The following is a 12,091-nucleotide window of genomic DNA, read 5'->3' as shown; positions in this document are numbered from 1 at the left end:
CAAATCTCTAGCCACTTTGAAAAATAATTTTGCCTCCACATGCTGAATTATCACTAAGTCATTATGCATCTTGTAAAATGCTTTTGACTCCTTCTCATTTGACTTGGAATACTCCATTACTTCAGCCCTAAGTAGGACTCCATTTTTTTGCTTCCTTATTTCTTCCCCATCTTCTTCATTCCCAGTGAGGCATCCTAGACACGCATTAGACATGAACGTTGCAGCTGCCTGGCACATAATCCACTACAAAATGGAATGCTTTGCAATTTGGCTGCTAGCCTAGCTGTCAGTATTCTTGCCCTAAAAGAAGAAGAAGAGATATTCACAAGACGTTTTTGGTACCTCCTGATTATGAACTTCAAACCGACACACACACATCTTTTAGTGCTCGGTAGTCCATACTTATGCTAACAACTCTTTTAACCACTGAGTAATTTCTTTCAGCTTCCTTCAATGCCCTAGGCCTATATAAAAAACCTCCACTCCTCTTTCCCCTCTCTGTATTAGCATGCTGCCAATGCCCACATTACTGGCATCCACACACATAATGCACTCCTTTCCTACCACAAACGACATCAAACATGAAGCAAAGATAATTTCCTGGTAAAGCTTCTCAAACATCATTTCTTGCTGGGAACCCTACCCAAACCTTACAATTTCCTTCATAAATATTCTTGTTTTCTGAGCTTATTTTTTTATAGGGTTGGAAGAGAATTCTGCCAACCTCTAAAAGGATAACAGCTGTTTGTTTTTTTAGAGTAAGGGCTCTCAGGATGGCATTTCTGTTATTAGAAGTAGGTCTTATTCCAGTAGCTGAAATGTTATGCCCCAAGTACTTCATCCCACTGCAGGAAAAGTTACATTTATCCAGTGTTAGGGTCAAACGTTTATGTGACAAAACGTTTAAGACATTTGTTAGATTCTGATCATGCTCCGGACGACTCTGGTCATATATCAGGCCACAGTCCTGGAAAGCTATGGCACCCACCAAACCCTCCTAAGACCCCTTCATTAGGTGTTGGAATGCCGAAGATGCACTTGCTAATCGAAAATGCATCCTCCTACAACTGGAATTTACCATCTTGGGTCATACAAGTAGTCAGATGTTTTGACTCCTCATGAAGTGCTACCTAGTGATATGTACTCGCCAAATCTAGGGTTGAGAATGATGAAACACAAGCCAAGGCCAAGATCATTTCATGAATAGTTGGCACTGAGTGCTAATCTACCAATATTGCGTCATTCGAGCAGTATGTATCGATGTAGTTTCTTGGATGATTTCAACAACACCACCGGGGATACCTAGGGTGATGCCTCGGTTGGTTCTGAGATTTACTTATTGCACATGTTCTGCAACATTTCTCTCAATTTATCACAGTAATTGATAGGCATGTTTTTTGACTTACAGCCTGATTGATTACAAGTCAGGCGGAATAAAATTTAAGTATTTTGGGATGCAACTATTTCACTGCACCTGATTTTTAGAGGTTATGTTTTTCCACACCGGGATTTACCGGGTAGGGAGAACTTGACAATTAACAATTTCTGCAGCTGGAAAAATCACACAGGACGTTGTCTGCAGCAGTGCCCAGGTTCTAAGCTACTTTTCCCTAACATAATGCTTCCCCCACCTTAACAAAAGCTTTTTCTGCCCCTCTTCTGCTAAACTGCCCTCCTGGAATGCCCTGGAATCTTAACATACTCTGATTCCACATTCCCTCAACCTCCACAGCTTGCTCCTACATAATCCACCATTAGAATTAGGTCCTTATCAGGACCATGGATTTTATCAGACCCCACACTTTTTTCACACTCCATCCTCCTCAGCCAATCATTTCTCAGTACGGATAAAAGTATGGAAGCTCTCTGCCAAAAATGGGATAATTGTAAACTATGGACTTAGACCTTTTTAAAGCCATCCTGATATCTTCCTCTACCTACTTTATTAATACATTGACTCTGCTTCTACACTCCAGTAAGAAACATTGGACCTGAGAATCACAACCTCCTTACCACCGTTTAACTTCCCTGCAACTTGTTCAACTTCCAGTTGTCCAGCCGTCTATGTTATCTATGATAGAAGTCAATCTATGATTATCGTTGGGCTATCACCACCATCCCATCTTTGAAGACCACACTAAACACTCATTTCCTTCAATTTTAGCACTAAGGATATGGGAGATATTTTTCTGTACCTCAACACCGTCATTTTCCTCTGATGCAACTCCCGCCAAGGTGCATGTATGTCAATGAGCACTATTGTCTTTGCACAGACTCTGGCAGTTTGCAGACAACCCTCTTCCTCCCCTAGTTGAGTACATAGTTGCAGCTGACTGGTTGTTGGTGTTGATGGCCTTTATCAATATGTCCACGTCTTTGACCAATGAATGCTCACATTCTCAGAGAGGGCAACATTTTTGCGAGCAGAGGCGCTTCATCAGTTGTGGAGGAGTTGAAGATTGAATACTGCTGTGCATGGAGCGGGTTGTTCGTGCACTATGGGAGAATCAATTTCAGCCTTTGACCCGTCTTTGCTGCAGCTCCTTGAGCATTGCATGAATATTTTCCTGCACCACCTCCCAGCTACCCTGTTTATTATCAAAATCTGCACTTACTTAGATCAGCACAATTTCTATTCACATCCCAAGTTTCTTGTCTTTCTTCACCACCCTCTTGTTAATCTTTACCAATCAAGCTTCTCTTCTTATTAGAAAAATAGTTGATGCAGAACGCAAGCAATAAGTTCACAATGCATGCAAACGTCGCTCTGCTGAGTGACTCACAATACTATTGATAGGACTGAGATCCCAGATGACTTCTCCCACTAAAAACCTTTCTTCAGTGTATATTTTCTATCTTTTCCAACAACCATTTAACCCTGAGAATGTGAAGTGTTGTCAAGCTCTGTGTAGCCTGCCTTCATTGTTCAGAACTGTATGTAATTACGATGTTGGCCTTCATACGTTGCATCTCACAAAAGGAGGGATGCACAATGGATACAGTAAAGTGCTGTCCTTGTGTAGTGTATTAGTGTGTGAACTTGTTTACTTCAGAGTAAAATCTGTTTCAGCTCCCATGATTTGTGTCATTGGAATATTCATAGGGTTTTATACTTCTACAAATGGATAACATCTCTGACAGAAAAAAATCATCCATCGACTAACCAAAAAAAACCATTTGAGGCTGATAATCATGATAATGCTAGAGCGGGGTCTAGAGTTTCAATGTGGGTAATTGATTACGCTGGCTTAGCTGCTTGATGGTACAGATGTACCTTTGTGCCATTTATTTATACACCTTTTTCCTGGACTTTCAGTAGAGAAGTTATCAATTTAACAGAATCTTCACTGGCTGGTTTCCTTTGAAAAACTGCCTCAGGCCAACCCCGCTTAAGCAAAGATGTGTGGTGTGGCTGACACATGATTAAAATGGTGTTTGTTTTCACAAGCTTTAGACGCACTGTCTTTTATCACCTAAAATCATCTTTACGGGAGGCCTTTGCACAATGAGGTAATGATTTCTCAAACCATTTCTCAAATTATTAACCAATAACAAAGGAAATTACTGTTAGGGGCTGCATCATCCTGGTCCGTAGGTCATAAAACACCAAACTGATATTGACAAGAACGTTCTCATTAAAAATAATCTTGTTTAGTTTGACAAAAACCTCAAACATCTGAAGTGGCTACACAAAAGATCAACTAACCACTACTGCTTTGTCAAATCAAAGCTACACACTTCTTATATAACAAAGGACTCCTGGGTACAGCATGTCAATGGACCACCAAACTAAGGACAAAACTGTTCCACAAAGTTGATAGTACATGCCACATATTAACTATCAAAATTCTTTCAAGAAAATACATTTCAGGGCTGCTCTTAGAGTTCTTACATTAAAAGCCCTAAACAAGGGACAGAGTTGAAAGATAGCCAAAGATTGCCTAAAAGCTCTTTGCTACTGTGACAAGCCTGCTGCACTCAATATTCTCCCACTGAAAATGGAGCATGACAAGTGGGAACAGCACTGGTGCACATTTCTGAGGAGTCCAAACGTTTTAAAGAATGCAGACATTGACAAATGTACTCGCCCACTCACACTGGCGAGTCAGATTTTATCAGGGCAAGCTATATTTAGGGAATGTATGTCGATACTTCACATACCATTACTTCGCACAATTTTAGGGCAATGTTTTTACTTAGCATAAACCATTACTTTGCATGTTTTAACTGTGCATGCATTTATAACGCAAATGGTGTATGCTAATTAAAAACATTGCACTAAAATCACCCAAACACTCACACACTACAGTACCCTACACTACTCACACCCCACTACACTACCCTAAACCCTAATACACTCCCCCCTACACAACCTTCCCCCCTGTCTTGACCCTACACTCTAACACTACACTTCACGACCCCCCAACACTACCCTAAACCCTAAAACACTACCCCGAGCACGACCCTGCCCCTACCCCCAACCCTGTCCCTACACTGAAACACTACCCTACACAACCCTCAACACTATCCTAAACCCTGAAACACTACCCTACACTAACACCACCCCATTCCCATAAACCACTATACCCTAAACCCTAAAACACTACCCTACACTACACTAACACAACACTACCCTAAACCACTATACCCTAAAACACTACCCCACACCACACAAACACCACACCACTACCTTAAACCCTAAATCACAACCCGTGCACGTCCCTCCCTAACTCTACACTACACAAACACTGCCCTGCACGACCCTAACAACTACACAGCCCCACTTTCGGCCCTCCCCACTCTACACCACACAAACACGACCCTAAAAACTACACAGCCCCACTTACGACCCTCCCCCACTCTACACTACACAAACACAACCCTGCACGACCCTAAAAACTACACAGCCCCACTTACTTCTCTCTCCACGTGGTCCCTCTCTTCCCTGTCATGCCTGATTCCTGCATCGTCAGTTCTGCACCTCGTTGTTTGGAAACAGAAGCGCCTCCTTTTCCAAACAACGATGTGGATAGCATACCATTACAACGCATGCGTTCTAACAACGCATGCGTAGTAATGGTACGCAATGTTACATCGCAAGCGTAGTAACGCTTGCGAAGTAACGGTATGCGAACAAAAATCTGCGTACTAAAGGTACATTACCATATTTAAGGCCTACTCACCCCTTCTGGCCAGCTGAGAAACAAAAGGTGTTCTGTTCACTCACAGAGTGAAAGAAAATTGAAGAAGCCTTTAAATCTTGTTTTTATCTTGTCACGTTTATAATGTGCTCAGAGACAGTGGTCAAAAGTCAGTTTACATCTAGAAGTACTTTACTTTCTCTGACTGAAAAGTTCAAGAATTTTCTAAAGTGAACTGTTTGTCAAAGGTGCTGGAGAAAAAGTGTGAAATGAAGGTCTGTCGGGTGCCATGTTTTATCCAAACACACATTTAAATCGCTAAAAAGTGAAGTGTACAAACAGTGCCAAAGGTGAACAAAGGAATAATGGAGAAGTTTTGAGTTGGGAAGCAAACAGGACTGACTTGTGGATAGAGGCACAAGTTCTAGAGTGTCCCTGGCATTCCAAAAATTACGTACATACATACAAATCGGACATGTATACAATACACGATGTCATGTATGACAGGGGGACCTTTTAAAAGGGACTAACAAAAACTGGTAAGTTTACGAGCATTCAATGAATTTCAAACTGGGAAATGTGATTTTAGGGCATATCAATGAAGAATTTCATGGAGGCAGAGTGGCACACAGACTGGGAGACACACCACTGATGGGTAGGCACAATCTGCTGTAGTGCAGTGACGAGTAAAGGGAAATGCAGCGGGCGCTAACCACTAACACCACCAGTGAAACTGTTTTTTGTTAGTTCTCTAGCAACACACAAAGGGAAACCGTTGTTTCTTGTTTCAGATAGCTCATGATGAAATATATGTCCAAATGACGAAAAAATCAAATGCAATCAAAAGAGGACAACACACTTTAATGCAAATAGGACAAATATGTTAACATGGCCAGCAGTGGGAGAGATGAACTCAGGAAACAGGTCATCCGCCGTGGACTATGGTGAAAACTGAGTTATTTGGTTTGGTACCAGAATATCACGGCCTAAATGTTATTAGACTAAAATATCATGTCCTAAATATTGTTTCCAAAAAATATCGACCCACTGGCGTTATTAATGAAAAAAATATACACCCAACGGATATTTCTGCAAACAGTATGCAGGCCACAATGTTTATGTCTGATAACATTTTTTTTTGTTGCAGATATTTTGACATGCAGCCGGTATTCATTACAGTGATGAAGGTGAAAGGCAGACGGACCACTTCTACTCTACTACGCGGTATAAGTCGGAGTCCCAGTCCATCATTTGTGGAGGTAGTTGCAGGTGTTAGGAAGCAGCACTAATTTTTAGCAATTTATTTTTCATCACCATACTTTGACCAGGAGCAAGAAAAAGAAAGGTAGGAAAGTAGACAAAAAGGAGGAAGAGAAAGATAAGAAAATAATCAAAAAGGGAGGTAGCATAACAAAAAAAGTTCTGCCAGGTTGAGACAAAGAGAAAGTATAAGGTGCCGAAAGAAATAGTCATGAGATGGAATCAAACCTAAGCAGTCTTGGTGCTCTGCAATCCAGCCATTTGGCAGTGCCAGCAGCAAGCTCCTATGGAAAATCCACAAGCTCTGAGTCACCAACAAGCCCTGTGCTAGCAGATCTCCAAGTCTTTGTGTCAGTTTCTGTTAAAACACACATTTTTCAGCGGGTGGGCTTTAGAAGGCCCACCCTTTGAACTGCGGCTTTTAGAGATAAAACTATCCACAGAACAAAATATTTAATGGTAATGAAGAAAAATGTAGGTATGGTACATTACTGTTCTTCCATGAAATCGAATTTCAGGACCTCATACAATTTTGGTCCAGTTGACGAATCTGCATCAAGCTTTTCCAAAAATGTTATTCGTCCACCAAAATGTTGTTTTTGAAAGATATGAGAGGACCGACCTAAGGGAGCAGGAGTGGTTTAAGGTGAGGCTCACAAAGGTGAATCTCCAATGTCAATATTCATATGGAAATTATAGGAGAGTATACAGATCAAACACTGAATACATTAACTTCAAACTAGACGTATTGAAGGCTGCCACTGTCTCTGTTTGTTTTTTTGTTAAGGTGAAAATCTATCTAGCAGGTTTGTAAATAAATCACTCCCAAACACAAGGTGAAAACAAGAACTATAGCAGCTGGGTTTACATATCTGCCAAGTTTTGAGTTTGCTTATGTGTGACATTCCCAAGTGTTTAGTGCGTTTATGAGTGACATTTCTAGACTTAAAAGTGTAATTTTTTGTGAGTGAAATAAGACAGTTGCATCCATATCAAGAGATCATTTTTAGAAAGGACACCCTTAACAGTCTTTACCGTGTAAATTGACCCAGGGGTACTTTACATGAGAATCAGATAAGTCTTTATTTAGCACAAGTAAGTTAGGTGGTTTTCTCAGAATCACAGAATGTTGAGCCGAGGCTGGGATTCAGTCCTCTTCTGCGGTGCTAAAGCAGACTGTTCTGGTTGCTAGGCCACATCTCGTCCCATCTCCTCATTCTTCTGCCTGTATAGTTCTCCAATTATGACCCTCTTTTACTGTAGTTTTGACTGACACAGGTTGTGGCATATATTTAGAAACTTTATTTTGCGGCTGGACTTCCACATCTGTTTGATACTATGGTTTGAGCAGGGGGTGCTTTTTTACATTAATTAGGCGGGTGAGTGGTTATGGGTTTCTCTCTTCAAATCTCTGTAGTTCATTTGGCTTACATATGACCTTCTGTGATAGTAGGATATTTCCCCGTCCTAATAAATTGAGAATCCTATACCTTCCGTAGTACCCTAGAGCCATCTTGTGGCCTTTGAAAAACTGTACTCTGAGCTCAGCTTATATGCATCCCTCCCAGCAAAGCGAAAACTGGAACTGCACGGTTTTATCTTACTTCAGGACACAGTTCTTTTGTGTTACAATCTCAGGCATAATGCGGGAAAATTACTGGTAATGCGTTATTCTAAAGCAAGATGCGTGGCAGTTGCAAGGGCTGGGTTTTCATAACTGTTTGTGGACTGATTTTTAAATCAGGTCGGCCATCTTGGGCTGCAGACCTAACAAAACAAAAGGAAAATATAATGGGACAGTGGTATTGCACACGGAGCATAACTGGGTCATCGTCTTGGTTGGATAGCAAGAATAATTGTTTCGCGCCATACACCATACATACGAAGGTCTGTGAACGAGCATGTGGTTGTCTGTGTATGTCTGCATGCCTGAGTTTGTGCACTTTCAGGAAACGGTATAGGGATCACAAGGATGTAAAATAATTTCATTTAAAAGAGCGTTTCATCTCATAAAATGTTACAATAAAAGGATTTAACAACTAACAGGTTGATACAGTTTGTGACCCCGTACCTAATATATTTACCATATGTCTTGATTTAAGAGGAAACAGGCAGTCTAAAAGGGTTTTCAATCCTCAGTAATATTCATAATTTCTCTCTCTGGGCCCATTAGCTGAACTCACGGGCATGGTAGTGAAACTTTAATATGGCTGGTGTGAAATTCACACAGTGAACTTTTACAAAACGTCATAGAAAGAGTGTAATCCTGCAGACATAAACGTAATCTCGTTTAACATTTTTTTTTATAAATTCTTGGTTTGGTTGGATTGTGAGTTGTGCATAGATGTAGAAAGAGAGAAAGAGCGAGGCTGACAATTAGGGAGAGCGAAAACGTATAAAGAGCTAATTGGAGCGGGAAACATATATAGGGAGGGAGTGAAGGTCATGCAGGTAGACAGAAAGATGGGGAAAAAGATGGAGGGTACCGAGAAAGAGAAAAGGAGTGACAAAGGTAGAGAGAGAGACATAAACGGATACACCAAAATGAGAATAGGGACAGAAGTAGAAACATAGGGATAAAGAAAGCGATATAAACCGAATGAAAAAGGGAACGTGTCTATGAGAGTACCTGAGGTTATATAAGAGAGTGGGTGAGAGGACGAGAGTGACAAAATAAAAGTTGCTGTACCTGAGGGTACTTAGCCCCCTCGTCACAGTAAGCGCGCAGCGGTCGCGCGCAGCGACGCGCCGGAGACGCGCCAGAGAGAAGCCCGTCTGCGCCCGTCCGCGACAGGACGTGGCTAGGGGCTATGGACGTTCCATATAAGTCTACCAAGGTATATAGACGTTCCTACTCTTCGCAAGCCTTACTGCGCCTACGCCCTACGGTGTTAACTCCTGACTGTAAGTTACCACTTTCCTGTTTTCCCGAAGGACCTTTCTCATGTAGATCATGCCATACACAATTTCAGACAGTTAAATATTCCTTCGAACAGCGTCCCTATAATACTCCTAAAGTATCGATACAGGAGGGAAGGATCCTGTTGTGTAATGCTAGATCTTTGGTTAAACACTCCTTCGAGGTCTGGGACCTAATCTCTTCCCAACAAGCAGATCTCTGCTTTTTAACAGAAACATGGCTGAAGCCCCATACCACCCCCGCTATTACACTTGGAATACCCGAGGGTTACAAGATTATCAGATTAGATCGACCCAAAAAAATCGGTGGGGGAATAGCAATTGTTTTTAAAAATGAGATTTCTGTTTCGGTCATTGATCAGTGCTGTAACTCAGACTTAGAAATGATGATTTTTAGGATTGGCTCCTCCACTAAATATAGTAGGAAAGGAGCCTTGGTTTATCGCCCACCGGGCCCTTTAAAAAATGTGTCCAAACAGCTAATGGAAGCACTAGCCCCCCATGTGTGTCAAGATAAAGATTTCCTGTTGCTCGGGGACTTTAATATTCATAGTGAAGAAGAGGCCAACAGTGATGCACAATCTTTTCTAACTGACATGTCTCTTCTAGGATTAAAGCAATGTAACCATGGACCTACTCATCAGGCGGGACACACCCTGGACCTGATTATATCCAACTTCCCTGGTATTAAATGTTGTGCACCCAAACAATATCCTTGGACAGACCACTTTGTACTTGAGTTCTCTATGCCGATAAATGACTACCGATCTACCTCCCACATACAAATTCCCCCTAAACGCAGACAGTGGCACAAAATAACTAACACTGATTTTGCGCAGAAATATCTCTCTCCCACTATTCACTGTACAGATGACATTAATACTGCCCTCTCTACTTGGGATTCTGCAGTCACTGCCGTGGTGCAACAAATTGCCCCGATGAAGACTTTTAAAATTAGTCTAGCCAGGAAGCAAGAGGTCTGGTACTCAGAGGAACTGCGTAATCTCAAACGCTTAGCTAGAAAGGCGGAGAAAACGTGGAGAAAGACCTCTTTGGAGGAAGACAAAATCAAATACAAAACTAATCTTAGTACCTATCACAAAGCCATAAGATCTGCACGGAAAAACCATGTCACTGCCCAGTTAGAAGCAGCTGGCAATGACTCAAAAACTCTCTATCAGATTGTTACATCATTTCTGAAACCCAAAGCGTGTGAAAGTGCAGACATGGCCTCACAACAGCTTTGCGACAGCATCTCCTGCTTCTTTACAGACAAAATCGATGCCATCTACAATAAAATAGAGGCATATAGCTCTGGCATAAGTAGCCAGGATAACTCTACTTTGGTACAGACTGCATCTACTAACATCTATTCTTTCAATGATTTCCCTGAGATATCGTTAGCAGAGGTTGAGAGACTGTTTACGGACATCAAAAGTGGAAGTCCCGCGGACTTGCTTCCAGCCAGACTTATGGGCCCTCTAGGGAGTACGCTAGGCCCTGATGTTCAGAAACTGGTGAACCTCTCACTTACATCTGGAGTTGTCCCACAGTGCTGGAAAAAAGCCCTAGTTAGACCCATCAGGAAGAACTCATCTGTTCCTTGGACCAACATGTCTAACCTGAGGCCTATCTCCCTCCTACCATTCTTAGCGAAAATTATTGAAAAACATACCAATAAGCACCTATCCACCTACTTGGAACAGTCTGGTAGCCTCGACCGATCTCAGTCAGGCTTTAGGCCAAAATTCAGTACAGAAACGGCCTTGCTGTCGGTAACCGACGATCTGCGGCTGTACCAGGACAGGGGCTACTCTGTTGTCCTGGTGCTGCTAGATTTATCGGCAGCGTTCGATACGATCTCCCACACCATTCTGATCGAACGACTGTCCAGGAGTGGAATCGGCGGCAGGGCACTGGACTGGATCAGGAGCTTCCTCTCCAACCGCACCCAATCTGTCAGCATGGGTGAGTTTAGGTCGGAAGAGGTTAACATCACCAAGGGAGTACCACAGGGCTCCTGCTTGAGCCCGACTTTATTTAATACCTATGTGGCTCCCTTGGCAGATGTTACCAGAGCTTTTGGGTTCTATCCAGTGTCCTACGCTGACGACACGCAGCTGCTCTTCCCTTTTAAACACCTTTCCCCGGAGATAATTCAATCCTTTTCCGATGGGATGAAGGCAGTTGCTAGGTGGATGTCCTCCAACCTCCTTCAATGTAATGTTGGAAAGACGGAGGTGATGCTCTTCGGGGAAGCTAGGATTCAATGGTCCCCCGACTGGTGGCCTTCAGACTTGGGCCCAGTTCCTGAGCCCAAAACAGTAATCAAGAATTTGGGAGTCACATTGGAGCCGGAGCTGACCATGAAGCATAATGTTAACATCACTGTGGGATCCTGTTTCCATGCGATTGGTCTGCTCCGTAGGATTTTTCCTTTTCTACCGGACTCCCATAGGAAAACCTTAGTTCAAGCTCTGGTCATAAGCAGACTTGATTATTGTAACGGTCTTCTGGCAGGTGCAAATGAGGAGGTTCTAGACCGTCTACAGGTGGTACAAAATACCGCAGCTAGGCTGGTGTTAAATGTACCTCCTAGATCCCCCTCCAAACCACTACTTCAAAAACTACATTGGCTACCAATACGCCAACGTGTGAAGTTCAAGACCTGCTGCGTTATCCATAAGGGACTTAATCAATTGGGACCAGAGTATCTAGCCAGCAAGTTTGTTCCTTATGCCCCTATTCGTTCCCTCAGATCCAGTGACCAG

General features: G+C 42.4%; 1 protein-coding gene across 2 annotated transcripts in view; it reads right to left on the bottom strand.

Moving 5' to 3' along the window:
* HIVEP2 (HIVEP zinc finger 2) overlaps positions 1-12,091 on the bottom strand; it is a 509,321-nt gene that overhangs the window by 465,144 nt on the left and 32,086 nt on the right. The window lies entirely within an intron of this gene.

The sequence above is a fragment of the Lissotriton vulgaris genome, chromosome 6 (genome assembly GCF_964263255.1).
Source record: "Lissotriton vulgaris chromosome 6, aLisVul1.2, whole genome shotgun sequence".
Lineage (NCBI taxonomy): Eukaryota > Metazoa > Chordata > Amphibia > Caudata > Salamandridae > Lissotriton > Lissotriton vulgaris.
Note: the sequence above shows the minus strand (reverse complement) of the source record. Positions and strands in the feature narration are given on the sequence as shown.